This window comes from Eurosta solidaginis, chromosome 4 (assembly GCF_040869045.1).
Source record: "Eurosta solidaginis isolate ZX-2024a chromosome 4, ASM4086904v1, whole genome shotgun sequence".
Taxonomy (NCBI): Eukaryota; Metazoa; Arthropoda; class Insecta; order Diptera; family Tephritidae; genus Eurosta; species Eurosta solidaginis.
The window spans coordinates 213,656,355-213,673,911 of NC_090322.1; the positions used below are offsets into that span (position 1 = coordinate 213,656,355).

The 17,557-nt window shown below is 38.7% G+C and overlaps 1 protein-coding gene across 1 annotated transcript in view; it reads right to left on the reverse strand.

The window, feature by feature from the left end:
* Positions 1-17,557, reverse strand: part of LOC137248770 (uncharacterized) — a 415,244-nt gene that overhangs the window by 85,758 nt on the left and 311,929 nt on the right. The gene's annotated exons all lie outside the window — the stretch shown is intronic.

Here is a 17,557-nt window from a genome sequence, read left to right on the forward strand (position 1 = left end):
GTTGTACATATATAAAGGAAACGAGATAGATATAGACTTCCATATATCAAAATAATCAGGATCGAAAAAAAATTTGATTGAGCCATGTCCGTCCGTCCGTCCGTCCGTCCGTCCGTCCGTTAACACGATAACTTGAGTAAATTTTGAGGTATCTTGATGAAATTTGGTATGTAGGTTCCTGAGTACTCATCTCAGATCGCTATTTAAAATGAACGATATCGGACTATAACCACGCCCACTTTTTCGATATCGAAAATTTCGAAAAACAGAAAAAGTGCGATAATTCATTACGAAAGACAGATAAAGCGACGAAACTTGGTAGATGGGTTGACGTTATGACGTAGAATAGAAAATTAGTAAGAGTTTGGACAATGGGCGTGACACCGCCCACTTTTACAAGAAGGTAATTTAAAAGTTTTGCAAGCTGTAATTTGGCAGTCGTTCAAGATATCATGATGAAATTTGGCAGGAACGTTACTACTATTACTATATATGTTCTAAATAAAAATTAGCAAAATTGGATGAAGAACACGCCCACTTTTTAAAAAAAAATTTTTTTAAATTCAAATTTTAACAAAAAATTCAATATCTTTACTGTATATAAGTAAATTAAGTCAAAATTCAACTCCAGTAATGATATGATGCAATAAAATACAAAAATAAAAGAAAATTTCAAAATGGGCGTGGCTCCGCCCATTTTCATTTAGTTTGTCTAGAATACTTTTATTGCCATAAGTCGAACAAAAATTTACCAATCCTTCTCAAATTTGGTAAGAGCATAGATTCTATGACAGTAACTGTTCTCTGTGAAAATGGGCGAAATCGGTGGAAGTCACGCCCAGTTTTTATACACAGTCCACCGTCTGTCCTTCCGCTCGGCCGTTAACACAATAACTTGAGCAAAATCCGATATATCTTTACTAAACTAAGCCCACGTACTTATCTGAACTCACTTTATCTTGGTATAAAAAATGGCCGAAATCCGACCATAACCACGCCCACTTTATCGATATCGAAAATTACGAAAAATGAAAAAATGCCATAATTCTATACCAAATACGAAAAAAGGGATGAAACATGTTAACTGGATTGGTTTATTGACGCAAAATATAACTTTGGAAAAAACTTTGTAAAATGGGTGTGACACCTACCACTTAAGTAGAAGAAAATGAAAAAGTTCTACAAGGCGAAATCAACAGCCCTTAGAATCTTGGCAGGAATACTGTTAGTGGTATTGCATATATAAATAAATTAGCAGTACCCGACAGATGATTTTCTGGATCACCTGGTCCACATTTTGGTCGATATCGCGAGAACGCCTTCACATATACATCTAAGGGCCACTCGCTTTTAAAACCTCATTAATACCTTTAATTTGATATCCATATCGTACAAACACATACTAGAGTCACCCCTGTCCCACCCTAATGGCGATATCTCGAAAAGGCGTCCACCTATGTACCTAATACCCACTCCCTCTTAAAATGCTCAGTAACACCTTTCGTTTGATACCCATATCGTACAAACATTTTATAGTCACCCCTGGCCCACCCTAATGGCGATATCTCGAAAAGGCGTCCACCTATAGACCTAATGTCCACTCCCTCTTAAAATGCTCAGTAACACCTTTCGTTTGATGCCCATATCGTACAAACATTCTAGAGTCACCCCTGGCTCACCCTAATGGCGATATCTCGAAAAGGCGTCCACCTATAGACCTAATGCCCACTCCCTCTTAAAATGCTCAGTAACACCTTTCGTTGGATACCCATATCGTACAAACATTCTAGAGTCACACCTGGCCCACCCTAATGCCGATATCTCGAAAAGGCGTCCACCTATAGACCTAATTCCCACTCCCTCTTAAAATGCTCAGTAACACCTTTCGTTTGATACCCATATCGTACAAACATTCTAGAGTCACCCTTGGTCCACCTTTATGGCGATATCTCGAAAAGGCGTCCACCTATAGAACTAATGATTACTCCCTTTTAAAATACTCATTACCACCTTTCATTTGATACCCATATCGTACAAACACATTCTAGAGTCACCCTGGCCCACCCTAATGGCGATATCTCGAAAAGGCGTCCACCTATAGACCTAATGGCCACTCCCTCTTAAAATGCTCAGTAACACCTTTCGTTTGATACCCATATCGTACAAACATTCTAGAGTCACCCCTGGCCCACCCTAATGGCGAAATCTCGAAAGGGCGTCCACCTATAGACCTAGTGCCCACTCCCTCTTAAAATGCTCAGTAACACCTTTCGTTTGATGCCCATATCGTACAAACACATTCTAGAGTCACCCCTGGCCCACCCTAATGACGATATCTCGAAAAGGCGTCCACCTATAGACCTCATGCCCACTCCCTCTTAAAATGCTCAGTAACACCTTTCGTTTGATACCCATATCGTACAAACATTCTAGAGTCACCCTTGGTCCACCTTTATGGCTATATCTCGAAAAGGCGTCCACCTATAGAACTAAGGCTTGATTACTCCCTTTTAAAATACTCATTACCATCTTTCATTTGATACCCATATCATACAAACACATTCTAGAGTCACCCCTGGCCCACCCTAATGTCGACATTTCGAAAAGGCGTCCACCTATAGACATAATGCCCACTCCCTCTTAAAATGCTCAGTAAAACTTTTCGTTTGATACCCATATCGTACAAACACATTCTAGAGACACCCCTGGTCCACCTTTATGGCGATTTCTCGAAACGGCGTCCACCTATGGAACTAAGCATCACTCCTTTTCAAAATACTCATTAACAGCTTTCATTTGATACCCATATCGTACAAACATATTCTAGAGTCACCCCTGGTCCACCTTTATGGCGATTTCTCGAAAAGGCGTTCACCGATAGAACTAAAGCCCATTCCCTTTTAAAATACTCATTACCACCTTTCATTTGATACCCATATCGTACAAACACATTCTAGAGTCACCCCTGGTCCACCTTAATGGGGATATCTCGAAAAGGCGTCCACCGATAGACCTAAGGCCCACTCCCTCTTAAAATGCTCAGTAACACCTTTCATTTGATACCCATATCGTACAAACAAATTCTAGAGTCAGCTCTGGTCCACCTTTATGGCGATATCCCTAAATGGCGTCCATTCATAGAACTATGGCCTACTCTCTCTTAAAATAATCTTTAATACCTTTAATTTGATACACATGTCATACAACCACATTCCAGGGTTACCCCAGGTTCATTTTCCTTATTTTGTCTCCATAGCTCTCAACTGAGTATGTAATGTTCGGTTACACCCGAACTTAGCCTTCCTTACTTGTTAATTTTATAATCATATTATTTGTTATTTTAGTGGACTGTATGTTATTTTAGATCTATATTTTAGAAGAACAGAGGTCGTTATGTACCTGTTACACCTTTGTATGTATCCCTTTGGGATAAAAATTTGTTTTTAGAATATTTCACTAACCAGTTGAGAATTACAAGCGCATTAATTGGCTAATGAAACAAGCGAAAGAAAAATGCTGATAGTTTAAAGCACAATCACTTCTTAATAACTTTACCATAAATGATCGATAACAAACTGTTATTTCATCGACAAAAAAACAATAACTTATCGATCATCTTTGTTATCAATAGAAAGTTTATAACACTTCCGTAAAAAATCGATAGCTCGTCGATATCGCACCTGTAATAAACCGATAGCTCGATAGATAAAAAATAATAGTTGCGCATATGCATAAAGGAATAAATATGACTGATTCTTTTTGTTTTGTGTTTTTTCCGACAGGGTATATAATTTGTAAGTGACACTGAAAATGACACACACCGAAACCAGTTTCTCTCCAGCCCCAATTTGAAGATCAGTCTAATGTACATTTAATATGGTTAAGTTAGGTGGCAACGGTAGGTCGCAACTGTACTTAGAAATATTTTATTTTTTTTGAAATACTTCGTAAAATACCTTCTTTCAATATTCGAAGTAGCAACACCTAAGTAAAAGATCTTACAATGTAGCGTATTTCCTATATACTAAATTTCATCGAAACGGCTTGTTTCATTTTCAGGGTAGTTATAGATATATATAGAAGCAAATATAATATGGTTAGGCGACAACTCTAAGTGCCAGATGTAAAAATTACGGGACCTATTATACGATGATCTCGAAGGTAGGGAAATCCCACGAATATGTCACAGCTGCGTACTTGCGCATATTAATTGATACGAATGAGGGACCAAGAAAGCACAACATCACCGTTGTGGTCACTTAGTGATCTATCTTAGGGTCAATCTTCCCGGATACTCACAAATTATTGGCTATGCAAATGATATTAGCAGTGACCAATAAACTGGATCTGCACCAAGCATTTTGTAATGACAATGTAGGACGAATAATGAAAGGGCTGATGAATATGGGGTTAGACAAAGCCCTACTTGAAGTACTTAGGAGTAAACCTATACTCAAAATTAACAGTCAAGGAGCACTTCAGGGCAGTGGGGGAGAAGATGTCATAAGCTAATGGAGCATTATGCGAAAGATGCCTAAGATCGGAAATCGAATCGAAGCTATGCGTCAGCTACACCGTCCACCGTAACTAGCTCTATGATGCTGGGTATAATCACCAAAGAGATATACTAGCAGCCTACTGACTTACAGTTATACGAATAACAAGTGCTTATCGGAGACGATGTCCGATGACGCAAGCCTTATTTTACCTCGCAATATTCTCGCAAAAATTTGCACTTAAGGGAATTGGCGAATTTGAAGACGGCCAGAAATACGCAAGGTCACGAATATTAGCTAAGTGAAAAAACATGGGCATGAATCGAAAAATGAGCGCAGGATTTTCGCGCCAATTCGAAATAAAGCGTAGTGGTATTAGCGGAAGCACGACCGACTTACCTAAAACTTCACACAGATGAGCGGGCATGGCGGTTTCAAGAAGTATTTATACAAGCGAAGTATACAGGAGGATCCTTTCTGTCCAAATTGTCCCTCAGAACTGAAAAATTTAGAGCACGTATTGTTTCATTGTCCTTGTTTTCACGGAATAAAATTCACAGTACATAGAGTTTTCGGGGAGGAACTTTCTACGAGGAGTTCAATTTACCCAATGTGCAAACACTTAGATTGTTGGACTGCTGTTCGCAAGAAGGCGTTTATAGTTATGACACGATTGTCGCGTGCTAAGAGGAAACGCAGAGAATTGTTTTTTCGAAGCTGTTGGGCTAAATCGTCTTTCTTTACTTAACCGTGGTCCCGCGTGGCGTGGACACATGAACAGGATTAGCCTGGAATCATTGACAATGCGCTACCACAGCGTCTAAGTAAAAAAGTGGTATACTCATTTCCGTTTAAATACGACTTAAATATTTTTCTTTCAATTTAAAATTAGTGGCAACCTTTTATAAACATTCTCAGAAACAACTTACTTACTTACTTAATTGGCGCTTAACCAATTAAACGGTTATGACCGTCTAACAAGGCGGACCAGTCGCTTCTTCGCTCTACAAATTGGCGCCAATTGGTCACACCACGGGAGTTTAAATCGTTTTCCACCAGGTCTTTCCAGTGGAGTGGGGGCCGTCCTCTTCCTCTGCTTCCATAGGCGGGTTCCGATAAAAACACTTTCTTAGCCGGAGCGTCATCTTTCATTCGCATAACATGGCCATGGCTGCGTTTTAATTCGCTTGACTATGTTGATGTCTGCGGAATGCTTGTACAGCTCATCATTAAATCATCTTCGGTACTCGCTATCGCCAACTCGTAGATGTCCATAAATCTTACGAAGAACTTTCCTCTCGAACATTCCCAGAGCCGCTTTATCTGATGTTGTCATAGTAACGGGTACAATAAGTGACTTGTAGAGCAGAACCAACGCTCTAGTAAAAATGCTTAGAACGTAATACACTAATCGGTGGGAGCCTCTGTCGTACAATATTTTTGCATTATGTGGAAATAAAATAAGTGTACCGAATTCTGTTACGATAGGTCACTTTTACTGTATGTTAGGGCTCCCGAAATGATGGAAAATGCTTGCGGAAATATGGGGCGGTGGAACGCGAATGACAGTTTGGAAGTGAAATAGCACTGATATTACAACAATTTTTGGCAAAAACAATGTCTTTTATATTCGCCTATGATCCTTATAAAATTATTTTATATCAAAGTTGACGTACCAAGAAATTAAAGCTATAAAACACTGCGTCCTAAGCACAGGTGAGTATAAAACTGTAAAATCGAACATAACTTAATGCGCAATCACATTTGTGGGCATAGCAGACAATGCGGAGCCAAAGTCAGCCGCGCAAAATTCCAAAAAAAAGATATCAATACAAAATAGCGTGAAATAAAAGCAAATTAATTACGATGAAGGGGGGGGGGAAAGAGCTTGATATGCAATTGACGTATTCGACACATATGGCCAATCAAGTAGGCAAGAACGAGCAGACAGTCAACGTGCGGAACCCACTAACATCCATCCGCATGAATGAACGATTGAGTATCGCGTTGACAAGCGAGAAAATGTCAATCGAACGCATGAATGCACAGTGTGCTGGTGATGAAAAAAAGTAATAATGATAGTTCCTATAAAATAGTGAACGGAGCTTCTAATAAATAATCAACCGATGGCGTTTACCGAATTTTGCATCTCTTGCGGAGGGAGTCAATTTGTATTTTAGAAACATGGTGCTCAATTAGCCATCAGATGTCTATATTTTATTTTAAGCTTAAAGATCAGGTTCTCTTTAAATTTTTTTTCACACTTATGAGTGAACAACAATCAGAAAGCTCAATGAACTTGGAGTCAACCGAATCAACAAGTCGAGTGAATGTGCACAGTGACGAAGAGTAATTTGACATAAAATCTTACATATTTTGCCAATATGAAATACTCAATGGAGCATTTATCGACCATTGCATTTTTCACCAAAGGCCTCCTATCAAGCTTATCGGACAATGCAATATGCTGAAGTCCTTACATCTTTGAAAACGACGGTGTATTTGGTGATATTCCATTGCTTCCGTGATGGTCTGTCTAGTACTTTAATGCGGAGCATACTGGATCAATATCTGGTAAAGGACCATCGTCATTTACAATGCTTTGCAAAACGTTCGGGGAATGTATCTTTCGCTAAGAAAAGAAAAAGAAGATCCCTTACCCCTGACAGGCCAACGACATAATGCGCTTGGTTCGCAGTTTGGGGTGGAACTCTGAAAATAAATAAATACAAGGCGCGATATACTTCCGAACAGATTTTATGATGAGCTTCTCTTCCAACTTGCGTCGAGCTCCTTTTAATTTTTCTTACAAATTGGCGGGATGGTACCTTCTTGTTTTATGCCGACTCCAAACAACATCTGCCAGGCAGATGAGTTTTCACAGAAAAACTTTTTATGGAAGAAATACACTCAAAGTATTTGCCAAATCACTGCCAAAACGCAACCCCCCTGAAAAAAAACTTTTTTCTAATTGAAAAAGACTTTTCTAAATTTTTGACGTGGCTTCGTCTGGAAAGAGAACCCAGGATCTACGGTGTGGTAGGCGGCACGCTATCACCACACCATGGGGGCCATCAAAAACCACTTAGCTATACCAAAATAGCCACAAATTTCTGTAATAAATCAGTTAGTACTGAACATCAACAGAGGAGTGAATGAGGGCGGTGGATTTACTAGAAATTCCAACGTTGGGAATCTTTCAATACCTCTGGAAAGTATGGAAAATATGACAACAATAACATGGTTTTTGAAACTAAATGTTTTAAAGCAACTGCCGTCGACAAAGACCGTTATATTGATCGGTGAAATTTTATTAACCTGCATTAGTCTAGCGATTTTATAGCACGAAAAACATTAATTGAGACAGGAAGTCAATTTTCGAGCCCCTTAACTATTTCTTAAGCCGCATGCCTAGTTTTTTTGTGTGTTATATGACATGGTGATGAAGACGATCCTCTGCTATGCTGAGTTGGTCTGGTGGAACGAACTGTTCACTGCATACTTATTTTAAAAGGCTATGGTAAATATACACCCAATGGACATTGTCGGAAGGCAGCCGCCGCTTGGATTGCATTTCGAGACATATGAATAAAATTTGGGGTCAAGGGCACTCCAGCAATCTTAATAGCTTAGGATTCGTCCTTAGGAAGGAAGTTGGGTCGTATTTTCTGAGGAACGTATATTCAGCCGACAGTTTAGGTTGCCTCAACACTTCAGCGTCTTCTGTAGAAGTATAATATCTACTTGCGCAGTCGTTACTCGGCTATCAAAGCGCTGAGCTCTAAAACAGTGCGCCCGCGCGTACTTGGCGAGTGCCAGAAATCGCTCACGGTCACAGTTAACTACTTTTTAATAAAGATTATTTAGGTACCAGGGCATATCGATAGCCCTCGCAACGGTCACACGGATAACTTAGCCCAATGTGGTACGTGCAAACTGGAGTCCATGCGGCGCGGCCCATTACTCCGGAAAACTGTTGTAGCATGGATGATGACGAAGTGGAGCTGGACAATCAGTTAATGCTTAACTGCCCAGATTTTTCAAGGACAAGCGTAAATGTCTCAGTAGTGATGTATACTAAGCCCACGAAGAAATATCGGGGATCAATATTTGTCTCAATTGGAAACAATCGTTACAACTCCGCGATTTCCTTAATGATCAGAAATCATAGTCTCCGTTTGTTCTTGTGCTATCAAAACTGTTTTCACTTAGTTTGAGCAGCGGTCGCCGAACCTTACTGCTGCGGCTAGTTCAAGGAAACTAGAACTTATACCATCTTAATTATTAATTAATTTTCATTATTGTCTAGTGTTTTCCTCTCAGACTAAGGCACTAAACGCTAAAATCGGTCGATTGACTAAATTAAACATACAAGGTTTATGGCGGCAGCCCCTGTTATTTCCGGCCCAGCTTCATTCTCTTTCGAGACTTTAATCACTGTGTCATTTAGTTTCGAAAACTTGAAAGTTTTCGCTCTTGGCCTGTTTCTTTCTTGCCCACCGTGAGATATTGCAAAAGGCCGCTTCTATAAGCTTTCTAAACTGTTATTGAAAATTGTTTTAAATTTAATTTTCAACTAAACAATTTGTTCCACTAAATTTCCTTAACGTTTCCACTGTAATTTTTTTTTTCCTATTGGCCACGCAGAGTAAGCCACCAAGTCTGGGTCTCAAGACAGTGTTGTCACTTAGTTCGCACGACGCTATATATGGCAGGATGTCTGATATACTCACCTGCATATACTTACATACATACACACTAAGCTAAGTGCAAGTCGTTACTATTAGAGCACGTTAAAATAATCAAAAAATGTATTAAGGTACATAAATTAAGCGAGGGCTAAGCTACCTGTGCTGAGATTTTTGTATGCCACTAAGCTCCGTACAACATTTTTGTTTATTATTGTTATTTTTTTTTAGTAGTTTTTTTTTTTTGTATACCTCTTGCATTCGGAATGAAGTTAATAGCAACATTTACGAGTAACTGCAATTGACAGTCATTCAATGAATGACTATCGCACTTTGAAGCCGTATGAGAGTATTTGATTTGGCAGTGTTCAAATAGGAAGAGCCTGGCCTAAGATGTACCATATTTAGTATGAATGTATGCATATTTAATGCCTCTCGTCTTTTGCCTCTGAATGATTTTGAATTATTTGTGCTGATTAAAATTTCAATTGTAGTCAAGAAAAAAAATTTAAAATATATTTTTAACGATCACTTTGATTGGTAGGTATTGTCGTGATTCCGAAAATGGTATATTGCAGAGGTGCGGATGGATTGCCGAGACATATGTATATTGAAGTGATGGTTTATTGTATTATTATTTTAGTTGTCTCATAGAAGTATGATATATTTGTATCATATCACAATTAAAGATAGCTTAAGTATTACTTCAATTTGAATGGCTTTCATTCATCTAAACCAGATATGTGTGCAGAACGCTGGAAGAGCTTAGAATACAACGCAGCTTTTTTTTGTGGTATTATGTGTATGCATGGACAATGTTTGAACACTGTTTGCTTTGCTGAATCACCGTCGCTGGGTTCACACGACACCTCGGTGAACGTCGAATAGTTTTCCGAAGCTCTACAAAGCTATCGAGTGCACCGTTGATTTAAATCAGTGCTCACCAAAAAAGAAAGTGTAACTGTTTTGATAAGAGCTAGTGGTTGTGATTTGGTCATTGATTTGCAAGCAACGTAGCAAAACTTATACACGCAAAAAATAGTTTGTTAATATGGATTAAAGATATTATTTTATTTCTTGTGTTTAAGAAACCATTAATACGAAGTATATTGCAAGCATTAAAGAATTAAAACATTGTGCGCATGAGTATTTGTTTGCAAAATATATTTTTTTTAGATGCGCAAAAAAACCATATTCTCTTCCGATATTTCTACTCTGCCTAACTACCGCCACTTATAACCAAATTTTGTTAGAACAAATGGATGCTGTCCATAGAGGCAGCTTTATTGGTTGCAGGGACTCCACTGCAGCAGTCTAGTCATTTATCCAATAGCATAGACATAAACTTGAATAACATTGCATGAGGCTTAAAGTCGCTAGAGCTGTCTGTCACACAGAAGTCCAAACCCAGTATCGTTTTTTCGTTATGATCCGTATGTGTTACTGTAGTAAATGGTCGATCCGTATAACACTAATATCGAGCGACCGTCTGAAGAAGCCAAGAAAAGAGCAAGCAGCAAACAATATCTAAGTTACAATAACGGTGGGAGGCCTCGAGCTAGTTTGTGACGTAGCTCAATGGAATGAGCGGAAGAACGGCGAACTGAACTACCATCTCACGCAGGGGGACATGGCGGTTTCAAAGAGTATTTATGGAAGCGTAGGATAGAGGAAGATCTTCTTTGCCCAATGTGTAACACGGAGTTAGAAAACGCAGAACACGGCATGCTACACTGGTCCCATTTTCACGAAACTCACCTTGCATAGAGTTTTTGGGGAGGAACCTACCACGAGAAATTTAGTATCACAAATTTGCAACAGGAAGGAATGCTAGACTGCAGAGAGCAAAATGGCATTTATAGTAATCACACACCTGATGGATGCTGAGAGGGAGCGCAGAGAAATACGCAGGCAAAGCTGTGGCGATTAAATCGACACTCAGAGCAAATAGCGGGAACCTAGACGCAGGGACAACAGTAGGCTTTTGAAAAAATGAGAATATGGAACGCCACCTCGAAGTAATGCGAAAGTGGTACCGGTTGGGCGACGGTTCCAAAACGGGGCTGTTTTTTAGTCTACGGACACACGGTTGCTGCGACGGTAGCAATTATGGTGCATTACGCATTTTTCAGTCCTCCCGCAAAAAAAGGTGGTCACTAGGCCGTCTGAACTTATAGCCATTTTGAGTAGATTACTCAATTGATTTTATGTCCGTTGCCCTTATGTCATCCCACCGCGTCAGTCACCATAATCGAGAACTTATTGCATGTGTGAAAAGCTCGGAATAATAACCCTTGCAAAGCATGTTCTTCTGGTTGCAGTATTTTTTAGCTATATGATGCTGCCTTAGCGCACCCTAGTATACTGCTTAAGGCATAAACAGGTATACGTAACAATTTATGTCACCGTTCCAGGGCAAAAAAAAACAAAAGAAGTAATATCGACACTACGCTGGTGGCGATCATGTTTAAGGCACAGCTACTACATCGACTGACAAACAATCGTTGTGGAAGCAGCGTTGCACACCAAAGGAGCAAAAACTAGAGGAAGATACAAATAAAACGTACTGAAATGTTGGTTTCACGGAACTGATAAAAATTTACTATCTCTTCCGACACACCGATTATACAGGTTTTACGATGTATATATTTAAACTTAACATATATTTCTTTATTTTTTGTTACATACATACATATGTCATTTAAGTGTTCTTTTCATCGAAGCACTTCACAATTTATTTGTGTAACAATAAAAAATGCTATCCTGATATGTGAGCACTGTCAAGAAACCGGTTTTGATAATTACCTTCTAACTATACGGGTGTAATTTGAAGTGAGGATAACCTGTGACGTACAACAAAATTTATTGCAACATTTAAGTCCACGAATCGCACTTGAAAAGCAGTAATTTCATTTATACGAATGCAATTTCAAGTAAACCAAACGACAATACTACATAATTACTGCGCTGTTCACCCTCAAGGCAACTCGTCCGCCGCCTCTCATTTTGCACACAGCTTCCAATATCTTTTTTTATAAAAAAAATAAAAAAAAATATGTAGTAGTGAGTTTGTTTTTTTGTAACTGGTGCATAATATTACTGCTTGTTACATCACATCACATGAAAAATATGTGGCACTTAGCGATAACACAAATGTGTGCACTTAATTTTACTTCAAGTTTTACGTTGACTTTTGTTAGCTTTGAAGTTGCTTATTTAGCATTTTGCGGATATGCACTGTTTTTTGATGTGCACTGCAAAGGACGAAACGGTCAGAAGTTAATTGAAGGTGTTGTAGTCAATGTGTCTACTAATATGTTGCTAGATTAGCGAAATGAAAGCTTATGCTCGTCTATAGTGCTGTTGGGTGGTGCCTAGCAGCAATTGTACTATAATGAAATGCATGAATAAGTTAAAGTACACAGAGAGAAAAAATTATAAATCGGATTTAAAAGATGGATGACGTTTTTATATAGTACTGGCACCTGATGCTACCGTTGAAGCTGAACCATACAAGAGAGAAAAAATAGTTGTAAAGCAGGCACTATGTATATCAAGAAGAAGGATGTGCAGGAACTGCAAGAAGATTGATGACATATGGAGCCTGGACCTCAAACATGAACTTACAATTTATTTAATTTGTTTGAGAAAAAATCGTGAGATTCTAGAGTTTAGATATGCTCGAAAGACTCGCGAGATTGCCGACACTCAATTTAGTCGCGGAGTTGGCATTATTTTTAAATTGAATGTCGCGAGCCTCACCAGTGTTTCGAGACTCGGGTATCTTGCCAGAAGCCGATACTCGCTAGCAATTCCTTTTCGAAGATATTCCAGAAATTGTATGCTTTAAAAATTATACATACGTAATTAGCAAAAAACATATATAAAAAAATTGCATATTGTATAGTAACGAATTTGGGAAATTCTTGATTATTTTGCACCTGCTGTAATAGTTCCGATTTCTGAACTGTCGATCTTTTTTATTTACACTACTTAGGTGGTTGTACTTCATGATTACAATACTCGCGCACTTCAATGATGGCATGTTAAAATCAAACTGAGTGACCATTGCTTGAACTGCGCTGCCTTTTATACTCTCAGTTCGCCTCGTTCACCTATTTCTCTCACTGTCTAGGCTTTTCGCAAACAATCATCTCGAATAGTTGTGTATTTATTTTCGTGTATGTATCTCTTATTGACTCTGACTATATGCATATATAGCAGCATATGCGCACTTTATTGCCGTGTACATTTGTGAAATATTCTCTTCGCTGTTAGCTGCTGGCTATATGTGTGCATTTGAAATCATCTCTTCGCTCTTAGCTTCGCTGTTTACATGCTTGTGTGGCTTGCTTTGATGTTTACATGTACATATGTGTGGTTTGCTATTGTTGTGCATTTATTAACTAGCAGCATAGTGATTTAACGAAATGCTAATATTCGCCATAATACTCTTGCTGCAGCGACTATGTATATTGAATGGGAAGCTCGCGAGATTTACGAGTATTTCGAGATTCGAGAATCTCGCGATAAGTTGCTCTGCAGTTAATGTGGCAGACAGTCACACAAAGCGACAGTTTCTCAATACAGGTTCAAAGACTACATCCGAGCTGGTGCTAATTGGATGCGGGATAGTAAGTAGCTTTTCTTATACCAACAGTGCTTACGTCTAAGAAATATGTATTTAAATTAATCAATCAAATGAGGCGACTATTTCAGAACCAGTTAAGAACGCGTTCAAAGGATCTGCAAAGGATGTATGGCAATTATCGGCTAACAGAATTAGAACTGATGCCGTCTGCTAATGCATTAGTAATGTGCTTTCCGGAACTAGTGCCACTGGCTGCTAGTGCCAGTTTTCGGTTGCTCGGGTTTCGAAATTCTCGCTTATGTTCGAGAAGAAATCGTAAGCACTTCTACAAAGTACTACAAAGCACTACAAAAAATCAGGGCCAGGATGGCGGTAGCAGAATTAGATGCGGCCGAAATGGATAACATAGTAAACTCATTCTTCTGTACCTACGGATGAAGGGAAGGAGGAACCTCTATTATTAGCCACAGCATACTAGCTTAAAAGGCAAGGTTATGCCCAATGCGATGATTCCAAATTCCATACTACTTGAAGCGCGTTATAAGTAAGAAGCTATTTCAGAACATCCACGAACCATTAAAATAACATAAGGGGAAGTAAAGGGAAGCATTTTCTACTCAGATCTAAAGAACGACAGCTTCGATGAAAATGTCTGTCTTGAAAAGCCCGATTATACATTGTTAGTCAGATACGTCAATGATATTGCCACAGTCACTACAATGAAAGTATTTAAGTTTACGTAAGTACCTGCCGTTGTCGGCACATGGGTCAAAGCAACATTTTAAACAGAGTCCTAGATTCGCTGACCTTGGTCCCTACCGATGATGTGAGTGGATACACCGTGGAGGCGTATCTTATACCGCTATACATCTATAGGTCTTGGCTTCCCGCTGCAATGCAACTCCACATTCGATTTAAACAATCCCACCACATTTGGATATCAACCACAGCCACTACGATGCTCCCAAAGGACTCAGCCCTAACGAGCAGATTTGTAGGATTATTTGCTCCCCGTGGTACCAACTTTGAAGTCTGGTGTTTGGAATTTCGCAGCCGAAGCCACTTTCCCTACACTTACTAAAATGTTTCCCAAGCGTTTTTCACTCATTTAAAACCATACCCTCCAATCTCTTCTTATTTATCAAATTACCTCTCTCCACATCATTGTCGCTAATCTGGGAGGAATGAAGCTCTGTCAATACAGTGCATCTTACATTTATTAAAAGGCCCAAACGGCTAATGATATTATGAAAGAGTGGCCAGACTCGCGCGGCAATAAAAAAATGGAGTTGCTGCTCCTAACAAATACATTTAATTTTTGCTGCTTAAAGCTGGCTTCTGTGGAAATATAGCCTCGAAGCAAGTAAGTACCCACTTAGACTTGGAAAAGCAAAAAAGCAGATGAATCGCATAAAAGTCGTTAGCAAAGAAAGCTGGAAGGAATTTTTGAGGCTGTGGCAGGACCGCTGGGACATTGCAGAAAAAAGCATATGGACAGCACTTGCGATCACATAGGTCGGCGGATGGCCAAATTACTGTCGATAATGTAACGCCAAAAATGCGTAGCGGCTTAGAAGAGTAGCACCAAATCAGCAAATTTGCAGGGAGCATACTCATAGCAAAAGTAAGAGAGGGCTGTCATATCAACTGTGTGTTGGTAAGAAAATATTCCACGTAATTTATCTCAGTGTAAATACAACTTAATGCAATTGAATAGTTTTAATATTAATAGCCAATATGTATGTGAGTATTTAATCGAGGTCTTTAAGCGCTTAGCAATTAAATTGCAATCAATTATTGAGCTGAATAATTCGAAAGGCAGAAAGTGACTAAGTAAATTTTATTGAAGTATAATTCAACACAAAATACTATAATTTGATAATTCAGCGCATTTATGGTAATAACTCACCAAAAAAAAATTTTTTTTAATTAAATCAAAAGAAAACAAGAAATTGAAAATTGTTTTTTAGAAACATCCAAAGGGCAATTAATCTTGAATCTATTAAATTTCAACAATTTATTAAAATATTTTGAATATTTATACCACTTTTATATTTAGCCCATCTAAATGAGTACACCCATTCCACCCGCAACAATTATACTTTAAGTGGCGCCACAGATATTTAATTGATAATAAAGTTGCTTCGCCTAATTCGCCTAAAGTCTTAATTAATCAAAATGTTGACAATCAATTTTTTGGTTGTTCTTGTCAGCAATGTAGCCGTCCGCCTATTTGTACAAAAATGGTACTGATAATATACTAGCCACATGTTGAATTGTTGTCCAATTCACTTGTTAGCCACATTTCAGCTCGACGACATGCGGAAAAATTTGTGGCACGTTCAATTAAAAGTGAATAAATTCGCAAAAACTAAAAATGGACAATGAACATAAGCACAAAGACTGACTACGACTTGTACAAGTCAATGATGGCGGAAAATGTTTGTGTTTTTGGTCGAAATGCAATTACCAAAAATGAGTTCATTGCAAGTACCCACACATACATACATCTGACAGGAAAACAATTTTACAGTGGTGTTTTTGTTGTTAATTTCATGGTTTCAATTATATTCGCATTCTTCATATAACCAGCAGTGCTAGGACTTGCTACGTACGTTGGATTGCTTGGTATAGATATAGTGAAGTATAGACTACCCCTTCATTTCTCTGGATAAAGATATTTGCCATGACTACCAAAGCGTCCATTTCTTTACTTGGATCAGGGCTATTGTTTTCGCTAACTCCATACCACGGCAGCCGCCATGTCCACGAAGGTTCCGTGTAAACTTTGACATAACCATGAAATACAAATCACAGACGGAAGAATGTGGGTTAAAACAGTTTCCAATTTCAGATTCAGGTCTCTTAAGCTAGCCCAACCTTTCAACTTAAGCTTAAACCTAAGCTAGCCCAACACTCGATATTTTTTAAAATATAAGTGTAACAAATTTAATAACTCGTATTAAATTTGCTTAAATATTATGCAATTTAGTACGGTCTCGTTTTTTGATTGTGCTGAAAAGGTTGGGCTAGCTTAAGAGACCTGTCAGAATCATTTACAGAAATAGGCTACAGGAGCCGCTGATGAGTTTTAGGCCAATCTTCTCTCTCAATTTGGGTCGTGCTGCTTTTTAGTTTTCCTGTAAATTGGCGGGACGGGACCTACATGTTTTATGCTGGCTGTGAACGGCATCTGCAAGGCAGATGAACTTTCACTTTGAAACTTTTCATGGTTGAAATACACTCGGAGTGTTTTCCTAGTCACTTCCAAGGGGCAATCCCATTTCAAAAGCTAGTTTCTAAATTTTTGATGTTACATTGCGGAGTTCAACCCAGGACCCTCGGCGTGATAGGCGGAGCACACCACCACGGCGACTGCCCTATAAAATGTCTGAGCAGCTCTTCATGTTGATTATGATTCACCTCTGATAGGAATCCCTAAAAAACCGGGACTACCAAGTTTTCTTGAAGTTCTATGTGCAAACATACAGTTGTGCGTCTAGAAAACTAGTCGCCGAGTCATTGTCTTCTTACTGGTGATTACTGGCTTGTTATCGTCGGGTTGCAGAGGAGTCATCGATTTTATATTGATATTTTATCGGTGTCCGTTACATAAGAAATTGCTAGGTACTCAATAACATATAGATAACGCCCCGTTAATAAACCGGTGACGCTGCGGTAATTAATCGATAACTTTTCGATATCAAATCAATCACTTTTTGGATAAAAAATTGATAGCCTTTAGATAAAAAACCCATAACATTCCGATAATACGCCCATAA